The sequence below is a fragment of the Anabrus simplex genome, chromosome 4 (genome assembly GCF_040414725.1).
Source record: "Anabrus simplex isolate iqAnaSimp1 chromosome 4, ASM4041472v1, whole genome shotgun sequence".
In the NCBI taxonomy this organism is placed as follows: domain Eukaryota; kingdom Metazoa; phylum Arthropoda; class Insecta; order Orthoptera; family Tettigoniidae; genus Anabrus; species Anabrus simplex.
In genome coordinates, this window is record NC_090268.1 from 439,707,096 (window position 1) to 439,731,554 (window position 24,459).

The window sequence follows — 24,459 nt, forward strand, 5'->3', positions numbered from 1 at the left end:
GAAATCAAAACTCTCTGATTTGCCGATAACAATGTTATCTGCGTCTGACATTGTTGAATTTCTGCTTGAGTAGTAGAAATACTGACGAAGACAGAAATAAAAAAACAAACCAAACCCCATCGCACTACAGCCCTTGAAGGGCCTTGGCATACCAAGCGACCGCTGCTCAGCCCGAAGGCCTGCAGATTACGAGGTGTCGTGTGGTCAGCACGACGAATCCTCTCGGCCGTTATTCTTGGCTTTCTAGACCGTAGACAGAAATAAGGCGAACGTAAAATGTAGACTCGATTCAATGAGGGAGGTTGTTTTCTTTTTAGAAAAATAACTTGCTATTATCAAATATTGATACATCAATTAGAAGGATCTTTTCGAAGATATTTTTCACGAGTGTGGTGGTGTATGAACGTCAAGCACAACAATAACTATAGCCATGACATTGTATAGGCTTTTGGGATTTTGGGCAGCCTATACAATATCATGTCTATAAGGACGGGCCGTGAAAGCATTAATGGCAACACCAATAACTAGTTCAGGGAGAAAAAGGATGTAAGACTTTGCAGTGTGATATCACTGAAGAGAGTATATATTTTTACCGTTTGGCTTGCACTACCGTAAGAGTTCGAGGACATGTTTGGAGTCACCTGGTGCAGGTATTTCTACATTAGGCCCACGGGCGATCTGCGCATCTGGATGTGGGCTGATGACGGTAATTAAGTAGAGAGAGAGAGAGAGAGAGAGTAAAATTCGGTATTGGTAGATAATGGACAGATAGATAGAAAATATTTTGAGACATTCAGAACTTTTTCATTTAGCGTTTAAGGAAAGTATAGTGGGTAGCACAATTAAGGGTAGTGCAAGGTACGAATATAACTAGGAGACATGTAGGAGTAGGCAGGTAGAAACGAAGGCGTGAGGGTTGCGTGAACAACAACATGGACAGGTGATACAAGCAACAATTTTGTAGATAATAACATAAATATGTGCCGTAGCTAGGAATCATCTGCGTCATGGAAGTAAGCCTGACGGAAGTTGGTGTGACCGAAGTGTAACCTTAGCAACTATGCAAGCTGTGACGTATAGTATGGGTGGATGTTCAGACTGTTACCTAGCAACCATGTAGGCTGGTAGCCTTCTGAAATTAGCAGCCGTTGATGGATGGCAATGATCGAGAGACATATTTATGATCACTTGATTTTCGCAAGGGGAAAAGTTAATTCTTTCTTATGTCAAAACACTTCTTAGCACTAGGAAAAACGTAAAATTAAGCACTTTTCTCAATTGTACCGAACTTTGAAAGGTAAAGGGCCCGGAAATGTTTCAAATTTTGAGTCTGGGATACTTCTATCGAACTAAGGAACCAATATTAGAGAATCACTTCTGCCAGTTCCGGAAAAACTGCATGAATTCGCTTGTTTCTTTGCGCGTTTTCTTTTTAATTCAAATCCTAGGCAAATTAACTTATTTGCATAACGATTTCTGTAATGTGTTTATTGGTTCAATACCTTCAGACGATATTTTTTAAGTATCCACACCGAATGTAGTTATAATTAGGTTAGGTGAAACTCTGCATTGATTCACATTAGCGCTCGTAGTGGTGCTTAAGTGAAACAATGCACTGACTCACATTATCGCTCGTAGTGTTCGAAAAAGGAAAACAGCTAATATAATCACGGGCGACTTGATGCGTAGTTCTAGCTAGCTCCGAGCGCAGCAAGCGATCCAGTCGGCCGTGATATAATCGACCGGACAACGATGATTAAGAATCCGCCATAATGATGAACTGTACGAACTCAAGGAGGACATCGTCACGTCTATAAGGAAAAGGCTCCTGACCTTTTATGGACACTTGGCCCGCCTGGATTCCAAAAGACTCACCAACAGGATATTCACAGTAACAGGAAGAGGCAAGGCTTCTAAGAACAAATGATTCACGTCAGTTGAATCGGATATGGAACAACTAGACATCCCACTGGGACAAACTCATGACCGACTACTGTTCCGTCGAGCCATCTGGCACGGAGTTCTCCCAATGTCCCTTACAAGTAAGAAGACTACAGGAACTAAGTGGACAGAAGAGAGAAAGCTGGCTCATAGTCAGCAAGTGAAGGAGTATTAGAAGAAGAAGAAAGCAACAACTTTTCCGAATAGTAGATACGAGTCCCATGGTCCTTAGTTGGCGTTAACAACAAGGAAGAAGAAGATTTAATTAAAATTCGTAGCTCATGTCCCTATGCTGTTTTAAACATTGAGTTGCTTATCTGAAGGCTAGAACTGTAGATTATTTTAGTCCTCTGGGACTTTTTCTTGACATCAGGAGCTCAATGTAACATGCCACGCAGTCTTAAGAACATCGTTACAGTCATACAGTGTTCACATAGAATCAGAATTCTCCAGATGTTCCAGACTTTGGTAGCACAAGGACATTGCGATGTAGAAATTTCAAACACGTTGTTCTGTAAAATCTCCGAGAGATAGAAGTTGATGGATCGCTTGTTCTGTTACCGAAAACACAAACTTTGTTAGTTACTGCATTTATCAAGTAGAAGTCGAAGTGTAGGTTACACCTGTTAAGAAATCTCTTGGTGACTCTTGGCTTTAAGAGGAAAACTTTGCCTTCCAATAATTTCCGATAATGAGAATATTTTAGAAATTACAGTTACTTTCGTAATTACTCAAGACGGAATCATTAGAGATAAACTTTGAAAATTCCATGCATTAGATGGCTTTATAGTCATTGAAGTGGCAGGCAATAACGTGTTGAATAGAATAGTTGAATTGAATAGAACCAAACGGAATTAATTAAAATGGAATAATATTAATTTCACATTGTTTAAAAAACGTACAATTGTAACGGACAAAGTTGAACACATAATAAAATAAATTAATGCCAAGCTAATTGTCTACGGGGTTTACCATAGCCCTAACCTGGCATTCGGGATGTGGTGGATTTAAATGTCAACGTCGAAAGCCTCGAAGATGGTTTTGTAGGATTTTTAAGGTCATGTCCGCTACCTTCCACATCATGACCTTTCCCCATCTGTGTATTAGTCCGATGTAAACACCACTAGCAAAACAAAAATGAATGTTTGATGCACATTTAACCTACTTTCTATTCATGAAGAACGTATGGTCTAGAAACTATGTAATTATATTTAACGTTTACTGTTTATAGAATTGTGAAGGGAAGCATGAGTTACTCAGGACTGAACCAAGTACACTTAGTTATGATTTAAATAAAGAGTTAAAGAGCAAACCCCGAGCAAGTTGGATTAATGATGATTTTCATGCTTCAGCTCTGTTTTATTCTCCTGTCCTGCGAGTGTTTCGTTGTACTTCAATTTATGTTATTACTTTACTTCAATTTATTTCTCCAACCACATTCGTACCTGAGTCGTTTGATGACCTTGCTCTTACTTTCCAACGCACACACGGTGTAACAAGAACATCCTTTTTGGAGCTTAGATGGTGTTTTCCAGTTTGGAATTTTAGCTTACAGTGAGCCATCTAATTACCATTTATTGCAAAAGAACAGTAAAAAAAAAACCAAACCAAACCCAAACCCCATGGCACTACAGCCCTTGAAGGGCCTTGGCCTACCAAGCGACCGCTGCTCAGCCCGAAGGCCTGCAGATTACGAGGTGTCGTGTGGTCAGCACGACGAATCCTCTCGGCCGTTATTCTTGGCTTTCTAGACCGGGGCCGCCATCTCACCGTCAGATAGCTCCTCAATTCTAATCACGTAGGCTGAGTGGACCTCGAACCAGCCCTCAGGTCCAGGTAAAAATCCCTGACCTGGCCGGGAATCGAACCCGGGGCCTCCGGGTAAGAGGCAGGCACGCTACCCCTACACCAGGAGGCCGGCTAAAAGAACAGTAAAGGATTCTTAAATTCAAACCCTTTTACGAGGGGGATCAAATATAAACGGGATTTTTCAATTTCAATTAATTTATTGAAAAACAAAATGCAATCACAATTTATTTTGCACGTATTTTCCTACCCAGCGCATGGGCAGCTTTTTGATACCCTTAGCGTAAAAAGAACAGGGTCATGTCACCAGCCAGTTAGGCACGAAGTCTTCCTCACTCTCGTCATCTTCAAACCGTTGCCCACCTAGAGCTTCTTTAAGCGGTCCAAACAAATGAAAATCGCAGGGCGATAAATTCGGGCTGTAAGCGGGATGATCAAGTGTAGTACAGTAGCTTGGAGACAGAGCTGCAGTATGGGGCCGCGCATTGTCATGGAAGAGGATGACGGTTCGAATCGGTTGGTCTCCTGTTTTGCGGCGATATGCAACCCTCGCTTTGTTAAACAGCTCGCAGTAGTAAGCAGCAATATTAAGCGTCGCTCATGCCCATCGATAGTCGTAAATAATGCCTTTAACCGCACGAATGTTTTCGTCCGTAATGCTGGTCCGAGGACGGTGATCGCGTTACTGATATTCCACACGTTCTCGTCCTTCCTTGAACATTTTATGCCAGGCAAACACGCGCGTCCTTGACAATTTTTCACCACCGAACTGTACAGTCGATCTCTGGGAAATTTCCGCCGCTGCAACTCCTTCACGAGCAAGAAATTTTATAACTATGCGTTGCGCAGTGGAGGGGTGCACCTGTTGCTCCGACATCGTGAGCGTTACTGACGAAACGGCGGGAAATATCTAACAGCACGCTCTCCCCACCCCTAGTGGTCCCGCCTAAGCATAGCAGAAGTGCGGGGCCAGTACTATCAACTGTTGATGTTCAGGAACAAAAATCCCGTTTTTATTTGATCGACCTTAGTAGATAAGTCTTGCTCGTAAACAGACGAGATCTTCTTCGGAAAACGCGGACCAATGTTCTCTGGGAAACGTAAAGGACTTCACCTTGATTTGTTGATACGGCAAAAGCCCGAAAACAAACGATGTCTATAAGAACGATAATTGAGAATGAAAGCAACACTAATGTAACTGATAAGAAAAGAAGAAGGAAAAAAGAAATGAGCAATAGAAATCTCTACATTTAACATGGAAGGAATGTTATTTTATAAAATTTCGACAAGTTGTTTTACGTCGGACCGACACAGATAGGTCCTACGGCGACGATGGGACAGGAAAGGGCTAGGAGTGGGAAGGAAGCGGCCGTGCCATAATTAAAGTACAGTCCCAGCATTTGCCGGGGGTTAAAATGGGCAACCACCGGAAACCATCTTCAGGGCTGCCCACAGTGAGGATCGAACCCACTATCTCCCGAATACTGGATACTGGTCACACTTAAGCGACTGCAGTTATCGAGCTCGGTAGGAATGTTTATGTGTACTTGTGCTCCGCCGTAATTCTAAAATAACAGCTGATGTATATTATTTATTTATATGATTCATGAATATAACAAACGAAACATAAAAGTCCAATATTACAGCCCAGTGGAACCAACTCTTAAACATTACAGGACTAAATAATGCTTCAGCTAGTGAAATTATCTGATTTATATTTTCTAGGTACTTACGCATCCACTCAACCAATTCTTCGTTTTTGTCTGGTCCAATGCCGTAATTTTCGTCTGTAATCTCCTATGATCTACCCTACTGAAGGCCTCAGATAGGTCAATAGTGATACCGTTCATCTGACCTCCTGAATCTAAAATATCCGCTATAGCTTGCTCGCACCCTCAAGGACATGTGACGTCTGCAGGGTTTGGACATGAGCTGCTAACGGTGATGTCCGAGATTAATCTCCTTTTGATTTCTGTTTTCAAAATCGACGAATCTGTTCTAGAGAGAACAGAGATGAGGATGCTAGGAAGGACATTGGATGTCTCTTCCAAACGAATGAAATGATGCGGAAGACTGTTGAAGTGGAAGGAAGGGAAATTACAGTAGAAGAAAGATTAATAAGGTACAATCAAGTGCTGCGAAGAAGCAAGGGTGCATAATAGAAATTATGCAGGTTGCGCGTTAGATACAAGAGGCCTAGAGGAAGGCTGAGAATTAGTTGGTAAAAACCTATTTAGGGGAAACTAAAGAAGGGAGAACTGGAAGAGGAGGACACAGCGGTGAGAAAGCATCATGGCAGTGAACGCCTAATAGTGGGAAAAGGTGGTGACGAAGAACAGGAAAATTTAATTAGTCGATGAATTTAAGGAAGACAGTTAATTCTACTTGGTTATCCTACGCTTTCACGGAAACGGCTCTAACGACTTCGATAAAAATCACAGGGTCTGGAAATCTAACACTCAGGGTCTCGTTTTCGGAAACATTTCCAGCCATTTACGTGCCTTGTTTACGTCGTGACAGGAAGTCAGCTTGACAGTAGGGCTTCAAGAAGGATAACTACCAAACAAGAGATGGCGATGTCTAAATGTCTAAATGGCATGTACATTTAATTTTTCGTTCCTAATTCCGCACTTAAATCTAGCACCTGACAAAATCTCAAGGATTATTGGTGGGATATATTTTAAATGGAGGGCATAATGTTTCGTATTAGACTGTACCACTGGTTACATCATAAGCCTTCATGTCCACAAAGCCCTGTAATATGCAAACAATGGGGCGAAGGCACCGACAGAAAGTGCAGTAACAAAAAGCAGGAGCGTTACCTAAGAGCAAACACAACTAGGCAAAAATTATGTCATATTATGTTTCACGTCCTCTGGGGAGCACCACAGTGGACATTCTCTGTTAGAATCCTTTGATGCCAGAGTTTATATGTTTATACATTTACGGGGTGGTATGGTGTAATGTTTGCATCATATTTTGGTAAAATCTTCATGGACATTTGCGTGCTCTATGCCATGATGTGTGCTGCATTATGTTGTCTGTATTAGTTACACAGTTATGTTCAACTTCTTAGCGTGACCGTAAGCCATCATTTTTTGAGATACACGTTCGATGCCCATTACTGCACTGGCAGATATATAAAATTGGCAGGACTGGTGTGTGATTAAAAAGGGGTGTATGAGAATAGAACTCAAGACCACGGAGTGTGGGAGAATATGAGTTCTGGGTGATTTTAGACAAAGGAATGGTGTTACGTAAATTTTTCAAAGTTCGGCTGAGAAGACTTGGAGGTAAGGAGGCGAGATGTTTGAATATGCGGTATGCTTCGAGCTGGCAGCGAAGAGTTGGCGTTGAACGACATTAGTAGACAATGAAACTTGAGCGGAGCCTTTTAAAGTAGGAGGGATTATAATATTTTTTTTAAAAGTTGGAGTTCCAAGAGGACCAATTGGGGCAAATATTCATTTATAGATCGAGGAGTAACGGACAGGGAAAAAGTATAAAGGGCAATGTCGATCTATTTCCAAGTTTTTGAAAACGTTCAAAAAGAGGCGAGCTAGTGGTAGTGGTGATTGTTGTTTTAAGAGGAAGTACAACTGGGCAACGATCCTCAATATATTACTAAACAGAGGGGAAAAATGGAAGGGTTCTGACACTTCGAAAAATGAAAATATCGGTCAAAGGGAGTCAAGGGCCACGAAGGGCGTGAGAATGAGACACTGACTAACCCTCGCAAACCTAATAGCGTCAGGGACGGAAAAAAACAACAGTTGACCAAGAGGAGTCGGATAGAATAGATAAAATTGAGGAGCATGGCACAAGTAAGTGGAAGGAATTCCAGGACTCAGCTAAGTGCCCAGTGGTCGCCAACCCACACTCCAAAGTTCAGAGCCCCTAGGGCCCCTATTAGTTGCTTCTTACGACAGGCAGGGGATACCGTGGGTGTTATTCTATGGCCCCCACCCACAGGGGGAGAAGCCAGCTAAACAAATGATAGGAAAACTGCCGCCTGCGCGACAACCCTAAATGCAGATCATTGATTGATTGATTGATTGATTGATTGATTGATTGATTGATTGATTGATTGATTGATTGATTGATTGATTGATTGATTGATTGATTGATTGATTGATTGATTGATTGATTGATTGATTGATTGATTGATTGATTGATTGATTGATTGATTGATTGATTGATTGATTGATTGATTGATTGATTGATTGATTGATTGATTGATTGATTGATTGATAAAAATAGTAATGTATCACGATTTTGCGTACTATAATAAGTGGTTCATGGTGTGGGTTACTGTAATCACGTCCTAGTTAGTGAACCATGGGCAACGGCTGAGTGATCTTGAGTGTCGGGATACCAGTTGCTACGGAAAGGGAGTGGGCATCTCGGATATATTCTGGTTCATGGTCCTCCTGATGCTCAGGTGGCTAAGACTATACAATCAACCGCTGGTCCCTAACCTGTTAGAGGAGGGATCCTCACCTAGACTATGTGCAAGTAGGGTAGCATCCTGCTTCATGAATTTACCGAGCTCAGAATATTTTAAGCAAGCCTCGGGCCTACGGGAGTATCGGAGTCCCACTCCCATTTGACAGGCGAGGGACTCCTTGGAAACAACTTGGTGAACGAAATGGAATTCGATGAGGATCTGTCAATATTAATGGGGCTTTTGGAAGAAAGAAAGTAGAACTGGCTGAGTCAGCAAAGAAGATGCATCAGAATGTGCTATGTGTAAGTGATATTAGGAGTAAGAGGATATAAAGAAGAAGATATAGGATTTTACAAAGTGTCCTTGACAGGTGTTAAAAAAAGGAAGAGTATGGGGTAGGGCTGTTCATTAGGAATACTATCGCACGGCACATACTTTCTGTTAGGCAGGTACATGAGCGAATGATGAGGGTAGATTTGGCAGTTGGAGGAATAAGGATGAGTATTGTCTCGGTGTATTCGCCAAGTGAGGGTGCAGATGAGAATGAAGTTGACAAGTTTTATGAAGCATTGGGTGACATCATAGTCAGGGTCAACAGCAAGGACAGGATAATGCTAATGGGCGATTTCAATGTGAGAATCGAAAATAGAACTGAAGGATACGAAAGGGTGATTGATAAATGTGGGGAAGTTATGGAAGTTAATGGGAATGGGAAGCGTTTGCTTGACTTCTTTAGTAGTGTGGGTTTAGCACTTACGAATGCATTATTCAAACATAAGGCTATGCACTGCTACACATGGGACGCTAGGGGTACCAGATCGATAACAGACTATAATTAACCAACTTCGAATTCAGGAAGTCTGTTAGGAATGTATGGATTTTTCGGGGACTTTTCGGTGATACAGACCACTGCCTGATCTATAGCGAACTAAGTATCTCTAGGCCTAGGATAGAAAAAGTGAAATCCGTCTGCAAACGAATAAGGGTCAAAAATCTCTACGAAAAGGAAATCAGGCAGAAGTACATGGGTATGATTAGTGAGAAGTATCGAACAGTACACAGCAAGCAGTCTCAGGATATAAAAAGAGAATGGGTGGGATACAGGGATGCTGTAGTAGAAACAACAAGGGAATATCTAGGGACAGCTGTGTGTAAAGATGGGAAAAAGCGAACATCTTAGTGGAATGATGAAGTGAGAGCAGCTTGTAAACGTAAAAAGAAGTTTCATCAGAAATGGCTCCAAACAAAGGCCGATGCAAACAGGGAACTGTACGTAGATGGAAGAAACCGAGCGAAACAAATAGTCGTTGAACCCAAAAAGATGTCGTGGGAATATTTTGGTGATAACCTGAAAAGGCTTGATCAAGCAGCAGAGGAACCCTTCTGGACAGAAGTAAAGAATCTTAGTAAGGGAGGGTAAAAGGAAATGAACAGTGATTTGGGTAATTCAGGTGAAATCATAATATATCCCAGGGAATTAGTTGACAGGTGTAGGGAATAACTTGAAAATCTTCCCAACGTAAAAGGAAATCTTCCTGGTGGTGTCGCGAACAAGTAAGCTCATGGAGAGGAGGAAAGTTGTGTTGGTGAAATTACGCTTGAGTAAATGAAAAGGGTGGTAAATAAACTGTATTGTCACAAAGCAGCAGGAATAGATGAAATTAGACCTGAAATGGTTAAGTACAGTGGAAAGGCAGGGATGAATTGGCTTCATAGATTAGTAAGATTAGCACGGAATGTTGGTAAGGTACCTTCCGACTCGACAAAAGCAGTAATTGTACCTATTTATAAGCAAGGGGACAGGAAGGATTGCAATAACTATCGAGGTATCTCATTGATTATTATACCAGGCAAAGTATTCGCTGGCATCTTGGAATAGTGGGTGCGATCAGTCGTTGAGAGGAAGTTGGATGAAAACCAGTGTGGTATCCGACCACAGAGGGTCAGGGTTAGATTTTCAGTATTCGCCGGGTAATTGAAAAATGCTACGAGAGGAATAGGCAGTTGTGTTTATGTTTCATAGATCTAGAGAAAGCATATGACAGGGTACCGAGGGAAAAGATATTCGCCATACTGGGGGACTATGGGTTTAAGTGTAGATTATTAAAATCAATCAAAGGCATTTATGTTGACAATTGGGCTGCAGTTAGAATAGATGGTAGAATGAGTTCTTGGTTAAGGGTATTTACAGGGATCAGACAAGCTTATAAACTTTCAGCTTTGCTGTTCATAGTTTGCGTGGATCATCTTCTGAAAGGTTTAAAGTGGCAGGGAGGGATTCATTTAAGTGGAAATGTAGTAAATAGTCTGGCTTATGCTGACGACTGGGTCTTGTGCCGAAAGGCTGCAGTCTGGTCCTGCAAGTTTAAAATAGATGCAATTAGTATGGTATGAATATTAGCCTTTCGAAGACTAAATTTGATGTCAGTAGATAAGAAATTCAACAGAACTGAATGTCATATGTATGATACAATGCTGGAACAAGTAGATAATTTGAAGTGTTTAGGATGTATGTTCTCCCAGGATAGTAATATTGTGAGTTTGAATCAAGGTGCGATAAACCTAGTGTAGTTAGCTTACATTTGCGATCTACAGTATTCTGTTAGAAGGAAGTCACCACCCCGATGAAACCATCTTCACATCTGTCTGTTTCTGACCAACTTTGCTTTACGGGTGCGAAAGCTGGGTGGACTCAGGATATCTTATTCATAGGTTAGAAGTAACAGACATAAATCTAGCGAGAATGATTGCTGATACAAACAGGTGGGAACAATGACAGGAGGGTACTAGAAATGAGGATATAAAGGCTAAGTTAGGAATTATCTCGATGGATAAAGCTGTATGCATAAACCGGCTTCAGTGGTGGGGTCATGTTGGACGAAAGGAAGAGGTTAGGTTACTTAGGAGAGTAATGGACTCTGTTATGGAAGGCAAGAGAAGTAGAGAGAGACGAGGGCGACGATGTTTAGACACAATTTCTAACTGTTTAATAATAAGAGGTGTACAACTAAATGAGACCACATCACTAGTTGCAAATAGAAGACTGTGGTGACGTTTCATAAATTCGCAGAGGCTTGCAGACTGAACGCTGCAAGGCATAAAGGTCTATAATGATATTGTATGTAGCCTAAAAAGTTCACATACGAACAAGCTAAATATCCACAGAGGGACTCGACTCGCAGCGTGATATGGCAGATATGTGTCAGTAGCTGAATCTGCGATTACTCCGACATCGTTTGGTTGATTACTGTCTTCTAATAATCCCGATATCCTATTCTGGGTGGCGGTGGTAAAATAGATCCACATGACTAAAACTGGCCACTGATTCAATTTGGGAGTTTTCGGCGACCAAGGAGCCCGTAGCTGAGTCTAGTATTCATTCGACTTACTTTTGTCTGGATCCTCACCTTCATTCTTCCTCTCCGACGTCCTATGGTCGACTTTTGTTCTGTTTCATAACCGGCGGTTTTAGGTTCTGCAGGCCTACGGATTACTTTATTTTCACACCGTTCATGATCTTTCCTTCGTTTGGCCGATACCCTCATTTTTAGAAGGGCAGTGCTCTTTTGTTTTCCTTCTGATTTTTATTTATAGAGAATGGTTGTAAAACGAAATTGTATTTCATTTTAAAACAGTAATCACTTCAGTCAATGAGTCCGGCCCATTGGCGGAATGGCTAGCTTAGTCTTCTTCAGTTCAGATGGCCTCCGGGTTCAATTTCCGGCCGGGTCGGAGATTTTAACTTGAAATCAGGGTTTCCCATATTTTTGTCTCTGAGGTCCCCTGAGCATATCACATGCGTGTTCATGGACCACTTAGCCACAACACATAATACTGCATTCCGTAAACAAAAAGCAGAATTTTATAATGACACCATGTTTGATTTTATTTCTATAATTGAGGACTAATATTGACTTTGTTTGGAAGATTAATTTAACTTCATTTATATAAAGATATTTTACACATGCACTGATATTTAAATAAACAGTGTGGCACTTAGCTAATAATTGCACGAGTCTGGATCTGGAAACTTACTTGGAAACATTCACTTGCTGCGGTTTTTTAACATATCGTGCTGTTTTCCTAAGACCAAACGTTTTACACACGTAGTCATTCGAACCGAAGTTCGGCCTCTACAGTAGCTTTGTTTCTGCACATCACTTCTCTTTGTTAATAATGTTCTTGGATTTACCTTCCACCAACTACTTTTACGGTTTTCGAAGACGCCGAGGTGCCGGAATTTAGTCCCACAGAAATTCTTGTAATTGCCAGTAAATCTACCGATACGAGGCTAACGTATTTGAGCACCTTCAAGTACCACCACTTTGAGCCACGATCGAACCTGCCAAGCTGGGGTCAGAAGGCCAGCGCCTCAACTTTCTGAGCCACTCAGCCCGGCGTTTTCATTTATCTGAGAGGAGAACAAGTACACTCACACAGGCATGTTGTTATGAAAGGCATTAAACACAGTACGGTATTGTAGGGTATATGGGATTTACACATGAGTCGATCAGAGACGTGGAGTTGTGATACATTCATGGAACTTCCTGGAGCTAAGCATTTCACTCCATCTTCTTCTTCTTCCTCCGCTTTTTCCCACAGGGATATAATTACTACTGGGTGTTTTGTGGTGGTTGGTAGTGTACTGCGTTGTTTGAATATGAAGAGAGAAGTGTTGGGACAAACACCAACACCCAGTCCCCGTACCAGAAGAATTAATCAGACGCGAGTAAAATCCCTGACCCGACCGGAAATCGAACCCGGGACCTTCTGAACCGAAAGTCCGGACGCTGACCATTCAACCAATGAGTCGGACTAAGCATACCACTCAATCTCATTCTCAACTCATTTCATTCTTCAGTTTATTTTTCATTCCCCTGTGCCTAAATACTTCGGCATGTTGATCTTCCTCAAAGGAGGGCAGTTCATGTTCAGTTTCAAAGAAGGGATTTCTAATCCACGAGATTTCTTCAACCAGAAGCGGAAAATATGGCCTGAGTGTGGATAGTAGCAATTCCAGGTGTCGCACAATTACACTGCCTTGTAGTGTTTCTTCTTTTTCCGCTGCTGACTTGTACTATCTATCGGCCAAGTTAAGTCACATATACTGTACGTAAGGTACACAAAAGTGGAGACATAGTTACAACATTTAGTATAATGATATATGCATTGTGTGTACAATAAAATTTCGCTCTTTAAGTCCTTACATACATGCACACATACATAGAACTTCAGTATAGAATGTTATGTCTTTCAGCATTCAGTCTGCAAGCCACTGTGAATTTAAAAATCGCCTCCACAATCCTATATTTGTAAATAGTTCTGTGGCCTCGTTTAGTTCTGTATCTCTTATCTTTAAATCATCGTCTTGGTCTCCCTCTACTCCTCTTATCCTCCATAATAGAGTCCATTACTCTCCTAGGTAACCTATCCTCGTCCATTCGCCCCACATGACCCAACACCGAAGCCGGTTTACGCGCACAGCTTCATCCATCGTGTTCATTCGTAACTTAGCCTTTATTTCCTTATTCCGAGTACCCACTTATCGTTCACACCACTTTGTACCAGCAAACATTCTCCCTACTTTCATGTTTGTTATTTCTACCTTATGAAAATGATAACCAGCTTTCTCTCCCATAAGGCAAAGTAAAGATATTTTGGTCCGGGAGTTGACTTCCTTCTTACAGAATGCTGTTGATCGTAACTGCGAGCTCACTGGATTATCTTTACTGCACATTGAATCAATCTCACTTACTATATTACTATCGTGGAAGAGCACACGTCCTAAATACTTGAAATTATCTATGTGTTGAGCTTTGTACCACAAATCTGACAGTAGTTACAACATTACAACAACAACGTACATACATACAACAATATTATTATTGCAGACCCCTTGGATTATCGTCCCCCCCCCCAGTAGTCCGCAGACCACAGTTTGAGAATAACTGCTTTGTTATCTCCCCTGCCTCGGAGACTGTCTATCTGTGCAGTTCCCCAAAAGCTCCGCAACCCACACACCACACCCAACACTATCCTCCACCACAATAACGCGCAGTATCGTATACATGGTCCTCCTCTCTGGTGTAGTGGTTAGTGTGATTAGCTACCACCCCTCAGGGACCGGGTTCGACTCCCGGCTCTGCCATGAAATTTGAAAAGTGGTACGTGGGCTGGAATGTGGTCCAATCAGCCTCGGGGGGGGGGCAACTGCGTAGAAGTGGGTTCGATTCCCACCTCAGCCAGCCTGGAAGTAGTTTTACGTGGTTTCCGAATTCTCCTCCAGGCAAATGCCGGGATGGTACCTAACTTGAGGCCACGGGCGCTTCCTCCCCTCATCCTTGTCTATCCCTTCCAATCTTCCTAACCCCCACCAAGGCCTCTGTTCAGCATAGCAGGTGAGGCCACCTGGACGAGGCACCTGCCCTTGAGGCGGTAGAGGTGGGATCCATCGCTGAGTCTAAGGGAAAACCAACCACGGAGGCTAAGCAGATTAAGAAAACTGAGATGTTATACACGACAGATGCCACCCACCCTGGTAGGATGGTCTGCCTTACAAGGGCTGCACCCGGCTTGCAAGTGCCACAAGACCATCTCACCATCCCTATTTTGTTGGTTGTCATTTTAAATATCTCTGATGGCCAGTTCAGTCACTCGAGACAATTAAATCACAAGTCTCAGAAACAGTTCAATCAAATTTCACTTCCATTACTACATATCAGCGTAATCGGAATGTCGAAAATAGTAGGGAGGCTACCTTGATGGCACTGTTTCGAAAGGTTTGTATCTCTGTAGGTAAAACCCAATTATTATTATTATTATTATTATTATTATTATTATTATTATTATTATTATTATTATTATTATTATTATTATTATTAAAACACTGCCTAATTGGACTAATTTAATTCATTTAGGATGACCCAATGAGTACATACGTAAATACACACGCACATCAAACTTGAAAACGAATGACAACAGTTCAATAATCAGTGGATATTTACAAAATTCGTTAGTTCTATCAGCATGTCTCAAACTGGTTTGTACTCTATATACATTAATGCCGGGTGGCTAGGGGTGTTGCGATATGATCTGTACAAGTAAATATCGATATTCTTATAACGATGTTCGATATATCAGTTTCATTATCTCCGTATCGATATTCCGTATTTCCCGATCGATAGAAAAATATCTATATTTAATATTTCTGTATCGATATTTTCTATTGAACCTAAACGTTTCATATCATTGGCATTAGATATTGAAAACTAAAGAAAGTTACGAGAACAATGGAGTAAAGTTACTTGAGAGTCCGGATATGTGTTGCAATTCCGCTTGCCTAAGCTTGGAGCTAGAGTCCACGCGTCAGGGTCATTTGATGGCGCAATATGGAAGCAATGGAATATTCCATGCTGGAGAGAAAATGGAGTATGACCGAGCCTTTTAAATTTTAAGTTGGCAGGATTTCTGAGTAGCGAACAAGAGCACAGCACGCTCGAGGTTGTGGGGGAAAAGAAAGCTCTCCAATATTGGCAAAAATTCGCCGGGGGATAATGTAGAAGATATTTCAGGCTCTTACATAGATGAAAATTTAAGACGATATTTTCCTAATGAACTATCGCGATTAATACATATAGTTGTATACGACAGGATATTACACCACTAATGAGGGAATTCCCTGAGCTCCGTGCTGTTCGGGAGAAGCACTCTGCTGTGTGATTCGGGACGAGTCGGACGGAAGGCGCATGGTGTTCGCTGTAGAATAAAATATTGAGGATTTCGCATCCTAATAACTTTAACAATGGATAAAGTATAACTGGATCCGATGGATTGCATTTTCACTTAAATACTGGGAGTGGAAATAGTCTAGAATTTGGAAAGATAAAGTCTCACGGTGTCAACATTTTGTTGGGCAGTAAATACCGGAACGATATCAAACCGTGGGACGCTTTGCAGTGCCACGTGTCGGGAATCACAGAGTATTGCAGAGACGGAGTATTCTTACCTTGTGATACTTATATGTGACATATATATTTTTCTGTGTATTTTTAGTGTAATAATGCGTGTGAAGCCGTGTGAAATGTTAAAACCAACAAGAGTGAAGAACATGGATATCGAGGAAGGCATTTGTACACATGTTAATGCCACAAATATGATGGAATAAACCACATCATGGGGCCTACCTGAGGCCAAATATGCTGTGCGGATGAACATGGAACCCCACCGAACTCGATAAGTACCTCCTGATTCATTACATTTCGCTTATGAACTATCTGCTGTATCTTTAACTTGTAAATAATGTAAATAATTGTCTTGCATGAAAAGTTCATTTTATAATTTTCTACTGTAGGAAGGGTAGCTAGATGTAGGGAGTGACGTTCAATACTGATGCCTTGGGGGAGTGATTTATGTAGAATGAGAAGCGTGTGTTGGAATATGATCTTCTATAATAATAAGATATGTGCGTTGATGCACCAAGTTGGAAAGGATCTACCATACCTGTAAGAGCATCTATACATCTAAGTGCCTCTCTAAGAACCTTAAACTCCAACATTAAAATTCAGTAGTAAGAACGTCCGTACTGTACGCCTCTGAGTGTCCTTCGATGAACAAAAAAGGTCCACTGAGGAAGCTAGACCTCAAGGAACGAAAAATACTAAGGAGGATTTTAGGACCAATACGAGAATGGGATGGTACTTGCAGGATAAGGCACAACAATGACATCTATGACCATCAAGAAGACATAGATACATCCATGAGGAAAGGATGATTGACTTTCTATGGGCATTTGACTCGTAAGAGTACTTACGGACTTACCAGCAAGATCCTTACCACTACAGGCAGAGGGAAAGCGTCCAAAAATAAATGGATCACCACAGTGAAGTCCGACTCAGAACAGCTGGGGATTTCAGAACAAACCATACAGGATCGTGTATTATTCCGGCAGTTGACCTTTCAAGGTATCTTTCCAGAGTCACTCACCATCAGACAGAGTACAGGCACCACCCGAAAGAAGTGGACCGAGGAAAGGAAACAAGCACACAGCCAGAAGATGAAAGCTTTCTGGCCGAAGAAAGATAGAATTTCCATACAAGGAGTCGATACGAGCCCCGTGGTCCTCCGTAGGCCCAGACGACAAGAAGAAGAAGACGAAGATATGTGCGTTGAAATGAGACCTTCTACAGTAATAAGAAACGTGTGTTGAAATATGATCTTCTGATACGATATCCGTGTGTGTGTAAATATCTTAAGTAGTATAGATGGCAATCAGTGTGGGTTTTATAGTCATGGGAATAGGATAGGATAACTGTGGCATGTTGCATGATGTTAAGTTAACATCGTCGTGAGAGAATTCGTTGACATCGTGAAGACACGAACCATTGGCCATCCATGCACATTACAGTGAAATTTTAGAGTCTATTTCATCAGTAAGTAATACGTATTTTTTTAACCAGTAGATGAAAATGTGCTGTGAGGGAATAAGTATTCTGTCATATAATTCACCTGAGATTTAGTGAGATTAGATTCGAAGTAAGACCTTTAATATACGAACACCAGTAGCAGGAGACGAACCGGTGATATTGTGGAGAGTAATATGTGAATATAGTGCCGGCAAAGTGAAGGAAGTGTTTCTTAATATGTTACGAATCCTGTGAGGAGTGCGCAATTAAATATGTGATGTATGGAATGAATAATGTACATTGAAAGCGTTGAATGCTTATAAATAATTGTTATTGTTCGCCCAGGGAGGCTCAATTATACGAAAGATGATTTAAGAGAAATATATGGAGTTAATTAAAACGGAGAGATATTCATTTTGTGTTGACGGGAAGATTGCCGTGTCAGTGGAATAAATAGATATGAGTTGCGCTCAGAGATAAGATATTCGTTTATTATTGGACGTGTATATTAAGGGAGATTGAAACTGAGTTGATTAGGGTCTTAAAAGTGAAAGAATAAATGTCAGCACATTGAAATTAAAATACTGTAATGTTGCGATTCTGGTGGTCGGAGGTCGACGCCCGGCCAGGCCAATGAACGTGATTTTCCTGGTAATTATGTATTTGTCTGATTTTGTGTTTGCTGCATATGTGATGTGTATTGTACTATGCATTTGGCAATGCAAATTCTGGTTTGCAGTTGCAACCTTTGTTTGATGTGTGAATTCATTTCACTTGTGGTTGATATGTTTGCGGCAATATGGTTCTGTCCTATTGTCATAGATTCGGTATAGAATAAGTTTGGTGGATTTTTCAATTTAGTGTAGGTCCTTTGCTACAGAGTTTGTGTTCATTTGATGTATTAGTGAAACAGCTGATTATGCGTATGTGATATATATTTTTTTCTTTTCAATGATGAATCGGAATAGTAAGTTACATTTATTCGTGTCAGGGGTAATTGTCCGTTCAGTCACATTTCGTGTTAATTGTATATAGATGAGAGGAGGAAGCCGATATAAAAGAATGATTTAATTTGCGCACTTAATAACTTAATGATTTAATTGAGGACTTATTAAATTAATGATTTAATTGAGAGGACTTAACAATTTTAAGAAAGATTTAACGAAATTTGAGGACTTGATAATTTAATGATTTAACAAATTTCAGGACTGAATAACTTAATGATTTCAGATTTAATGAATTTTAATTATGTAATGTCCTCACACTTAATGATCATTAATGATTTAATGATTTTAAATTAATAAATTGTGGAGTTCATGAATGATCTAACAAATGTCAAACAGCTTCACGATTCCACGATGGAAAGTATTGTACCAATTTAAATAATTTAATAATAATAACAAGATTTCATAACTTATTAAGTGAATAATTTTGAAGGTATGGAAAGTGGATACAGATTTACTGAGTTCATGAATATATGGATGTATTTGAGTTTATTTTTTTAATTTCAAAGGTCACTCTGCCAAAAGTGATGGACGTAATGATGGTCAACTACATTATTATTATTATTATTATTATTATTATTATTATTATTATTATTATTATTATTATTATTATTATTATTATTATTTTGGAATATGGTGTCAAACAAACATAATAAAAGCCGGGATGAATTAGGTAAAAGGAATTGGTGGAGTAAAGTAACGTTGGTAAATGATAATGAGATGTAATACAAACTCAATTAAGTGATACATTTGGATGAACTTTGAATTCATGGATAAGATTGTTGGTTTTTCATGGTCGTAGTTGACACAGAAAAAACATTGATTTGATAACTTAGGTTGATAATTTTTTAATAGATAATGACATTAGGGGTGACTTAAAGTAAATAATTGTAAAAATTAAACCAAATTTTCATATGAGTTGGCGAAGGTATGACGTATCCATGTAGAGTCCGAACTTTGTTTATTTGTGTAGGAATTTTACTGTGCCAAAGTTGAACTTTTTATTTCAATAAATCTGTGTTTTTACTAAAAGGTTCTCATTCAGATCTTTTTATTTAATTTTATCTTCTCTCTAATCCTTCCTTCTTTATAATTTTAGGTTAGATTATAATATTCGAAGATATCTCTGTGGATAGTACCCTGTCAGCGACCCTGGGTTTGTCTTATGCCGGTGCCACATTTTTTTTTTTTTTTTTTTGCTAGGGGCTTTACGTCGCACCGACACAGATAGGTCTTATGGCGACGATGGGATAGGAAAGGCCTAGGAGTTGGAAGGAAGCGGCCGTGGCCTTAATTAAGGTACAGCCCCAGCATTTGCCTGGTGTGAAAATGGGAAACCACGGAAAACCACCTTCAGGGCTGCCGATAGTGGGATTCGAACCTACTATCTCCCGGATGCAAGCTCACAGCCGCGCGCCTCTACGCGCACGGCCAACTCGCCCGGTGGTGCCACATTTGAAAGGCTGGAAGGGTAGAGGGTTGACTATCCATATTTGATATTTTAGTATCGACATTTTGTTCTGATATTTTTGACGTATCGGTACTATTTAATGATATCGAAATGATTGCTGGGAAAAATTAAAGAGTAGTATTAATCGAACAATTGGTAGACTGTATACAGTAATTAAGAGTAAACTTCATGAATCACCTAATACACCCTCACGAAGTATTTTAATATAGGGAAAATGTATTGCTGCCACCCCCGCTGGCCCGAATTGTATTCTGGTCTCTGCAAACGAAATTTGGAAAGTTGTATGAGGGCTGGAACGGGGTCCACTCATACTTGGGAGGTCAACTGAGTAGAGAGTGGTTCGATTCCCACCTCAGCCATCCTCGAAGTGGTCTTTTGTGGTTCAGCCGGTTCCTTACCACTTCCTTGTCTATCCCTTCCGATCTACCCATCGCCCACAATGCATAGCAGGCGAAATCAAGCTATCGAAAGCCTGGGTAGTTCGGCACTGTCAATACTGGAGCTTCCTGATAAATTGATGTATAAGCTTTCCTGAAGGAAAATGCCAGTCGCGTGTGCATTTTATGAGGGATGTTTGAAGAGCAATGGCATATCATTTTATGGGCAGATTCCTTGAAATTAATTTTAAAACGTGTAAAATAACTATCATACTAATCACATTTAACGAGGTTAGAATAGATTTTACTGATCTAATTTGTTTAGCAGGGTATTTAGCGGTTGAAATAAGAATGCAAAAGAGATGGCATTTAACTCCGTGGTAGGATCCCAATTAGAGTATGTTTCCAGTGTATGTGATCCACACCAGGATTAGACCTACTTGATTTGAGATGTGAAAAATTTTCGGAAGGAAATCAACACGATTTGTTATGGAGTAGCGTTAAGAAAATGTTGTACATAAGAAGATGAACAGATCGTTTAAACGGCATATTCCGAGCTGTCAGAGGAGAGAAAAGTCATTAGTTGAGAAATAACCATAAATGGAGTTTTAAAAGTAGGCAGAATCATAATATGAAGATAAAGTTGGAATTCTAGAGGAGAAATTGGAGCAAAGTTTCTTTTCAAGGAGGGATTAGGGATTAAAATAATTTATCAAGGGAGATGTTACATAGATTTCTAGTTTTCATGAAAAATTTAAGAAAATATTACATAAATAATTGGTGGTGTGAGAGCCGTAAGTGCTGATCAGTGGTTGCTGATTTTATTTTCGGTGATGATTGTAAAGGAGAACGGTTGAGTGAGCAGTATAGTTTCACACAACTAATTCACTCCAGGATTGAAAATCCGAGAATGAGGTGAGAATATGATTGAAAGCGTGAATAATGATTAGTGCCTGGAAAATACGTTTATGAGCTACGTATGTTGGTGTCGTATGGTACTGTTAGGTAAATTCGGGTATAAATTCATATGTGAATAAAATTTTATTGAATGTGTGATGTTGTAATTAGTTTACTGTAGTCTAAAGTAGACACAAAATAATAACCAGTATTTGTCTAATAATTAGAAACCACCATTACACTCATTTGTGACAGGCTTCGGCAGCCGGCATAAATCCTAGCCTCGCCGCTGAATGGGGGCTTCATTCATTCCATTCCTGACCCAGTCAAAATGACTGGGAACAGGCTGTGGATTTTCATTTTCATTTACATTTGTACTTTTGTGCCTCCTTAAACTGTTTCTGTGAATTTCATACTTTTCATTGTTTCTCGGTTTGTCCACGCATGTCTACTGGGAAGGGACATACCCACGTTGGTCAAAAGTTACATCTTCATCCCGCCGCTGTGGACTCCAGTTATTGATTCTGGAGCCGACCCAAAGGCACGCACGCAATGCTGCAGTCAAATGAGAATATAATACTGCTATTATACATCGCAAGCCACATTATTACTTTCAACTACATCCTTCCTCTGGTGGAGAAATTGTTCTCTCAAGAGGATCTTACGCTGCTCCTAATTCAAACGGAGGCTGCTTTATTATAAACACAGCATATTCTTGTCATTATGTTATAGTGCTCAGAGATATTCATCATGTCCACAATCCCCGAGGCTCATGCAGATTCTATTGCTGAATTAATATATGTGGGACGTTTCGTCCCTGATCCTTTGATCTTGGAGTATTTGACTATTATTTTTTTCATTTTCACCAGCCTATGAACGCTGTAAGTACGTTCCGAGATATAATTCGGATTATCTCTTATGTTCGAAATAATCAGTATGGGTGGTATTGTAAGAGTATTCCCTTGATCAGTATTCTCTCCCACGACTAACGTATATCACTAACCGTTCGCCTATGGGCCTAAGAAAATGAAAACCCCAATATATGCAATTGAATGGGTAAGATGAAAAGGGAACAGTTTCCACTCGCTGTAGTTCCCAGTAAATTCACAATTCTAGCTCTTCAGATAAGCAACTCATTGTTGAAAACATCCTAGAGATATGAGCTACGATTTTATGTAAATAAAATATAATAAATTATGAGAATATTCTCTTTATTTATTCTTAAAAATTACAAACCTTTCCTTAATCATCCTTTTCCGGTCGATTAGACTTGCTACTGTACTTGCCTTTTTCTACCAGTACGAGCGCTAATGTGAGTCAATGCCTAGTTTCATTTAAGTCCTTATAACTACATTCGGTGTGGATATTTTTCGAAAATTCAAAGAATGCCTAAGGGTAATGAATCAATAAACACGTTACAGAAGTAATTATGTAAATAACTTAATTTGGCTAGGACTTGAATCAAAAAGGAAACGAATGAGAAAAATGTGATTTTACGATGATTTTCCGGAACTGTATTTAGGCCGGAAGTGACTTTCGAATTTTTTAAAGTTTGATTCAGCTATCCAAGACTCGCAATCTGAAAGCCCTCCGGGCTCTTTACCTTTCAGTATTCTGCACAACTGAGGAAATTGCTTAATTTAACGTTTTTTGTAGTATTGAGACCTCTATTTTGTATGCTAAGAAATGTTTTACTACAAAACTATTACTCAGATTGTAAAACGTACAATTATATATTTGTTTGTATGTATATTACTCATCACCCTCTAATATATATTACCAAGTGGTATTAATATTCTGGCTCCTGACTAAACTTAAAATCAATGGAATCTTCTCCTTTTCTATCTCACTTTGTTCGGAAATGTGAAGAGTCTAACAAAATTTAATATAATTTACAAATTTACTCTTTTTGTTAATATTTTCATTACTTTTCACACTCATAAGCATTCCGTAAATTATTCATAACGTAAATCAATATTTTTCTACTAGCCTATACTGTTAATTTCATACGAATATGTTGTTACATAGTCACTGTCATCATCGCCCGGAACGCTTGTTGGTGGACAAGTTATAATATTCTCATAAGCCTGTGTATAGTGCAAATCCGACGTTATATCATCCAGTTTTTCATTAATAAGAAGAGATCATCACTCAGCTGCTGTGCATTATACTTTCACGAGACTGCTTTTTGTACTTTCTTCAGAGTATTGTAGTAGTATATTATGTTACCATTGACAAACAACGTGTTTAATATGTAGGAATAAATATATAGAAGGCAGAGTTGGGTTTTACTTCTCCAGTCCATACAGTCACGTTATTACTAACCATTCGTTACTCAGAAGACAGCAGTTCCGTAACTTCACAATAAAGTAAAGCACAAAAGAACTTCCTCACTTTCTGAGGTTAGGATGTGTAAAGGGAAAGCTGTTGGAAGGGAAAGCCTAAAAATGTTACCGAAATTGTTGGGGAAGAGCATTCATCACCCCGCAGACGAATGGTTAGTGATGTAGTGTTTTAAAATTACATTCAACGAAAGAATTTAGACTAGGCACAAATGTTCACGCTCTGGTACATGATGTGAAAACATTTGAGTGTCTTACAGTCACCCTCGTGATAACGTAAGTCGTATTATTTGGCCTCTGCAATAGAAGTAGAATTTAACAGACTGTATTACCGACACTGATGAGTTAAAACAACACTCATAATTAGAGTTAGAAAAATAACGTCGTTGCCGGGAAAAAACCTCCTATGTGATTATATTTTTGAAGATATACTGACCCGCAGCACATACATTATGAAGAGCGAGAATGCCTTGACCATATTCACACAATATTGCACCTTATATGACAGAACCTTACCGGCCAAAGTTCTAAGCTATTTTTTTCACATAGGAGGTCTTGTCCCGGCAGCGACGATAAGCTGACTTTAGACACCGACACCATTTTATTGACATGAAGGCCCTTCCTTGTTAAGGCGACACTCCGGGGATAAAAATATATTTTACCTAATGCATGGATATTTACGAAACTTTGTGGGAATGTCACCTACATAAAAGTAGAGAAATCATTAACATTTCATTCATATACAACAGATAGTTTTACCAAAATAATTTTCT